This window comes from Alligator sinensis, unplaced genomic scaffold (assembly GCF_000455745.1).
Source record: "Alligator sinensis unplaced genomic scaffold, ASM45574v1 scaffold907_1, whole genome shotgun sequence".
In the NCBI taxonomy this organism is placed as follows: domain Eukaryota; kingdom Metazoa; phylum Chordata; order Crocodylia; family Alligatoridae; genus Alligator; species Alligator sinensis.
The window spans coordinates 2,235,951-2,236,481 of record NW_005841925.1 but is presented as its reverse complement, the minus strand read 5'-3'; the positions used below and the strand labels follow the sequence as shown (position 1 = coordinate 2,236,481).

The 531-nt window shown below is 47.8% G+C and overlaps 1 pseudogene; it reads left to right on the top strand.

The window, feature by feature from the left end:
- On the top strand, positions 1–189 carry LOC112549528 (annotated as a pseudogene).
- The last annotated feature ends 342 nt before the right edge of the window (positions 190–531 follow it).

Below are 531 nucleotides of genomic sequence, written 5' to 3'. Positions count from 1 at the left end.
TTACTTACCTGGCAGGGGGGGGGTTCCCTTCTTCTTGCTTTGAACGACTTGGTGTAGTTAGAGGGTAAAGGCCTGTCCCTTGTACTGCAGGCAGGCTGACCCCTACAAGAATCTACAAGTGCCTCCAAATGCAAGGATCTTGGCTATACAATTTATGGTGGTGGGGGATTGCTTTTAGGCTTTCCCTGTAGCTTGCTGCTTGGCCTTTTGGCTGGGGCAAGCAAGACTGGGGACATCTGAACTCCTAGGCCTCCAGGCTTGGGGCTTGTATGTAGGATGCCTGCCATGGATTTGGGAGGATTTGAAGCCCCAGGCCAAAGAGTCTGGGAGGTAGAATATTTGCTGGGGGTAGCGCCACACAGACTTGAACGATTGAGCTCTGTTCAGTCAATAGAATTTGAAACTGATTTGTCCTGAGACACAACATGAAAGAAAAAAAAACTTCTGCATCTTGTTGTTCTGGGACTCATGCTTTTCTCTTTCCTGGTAGTGGGTTAACAGCATTGATTTTTGCTTAAGGACTGTGCTATA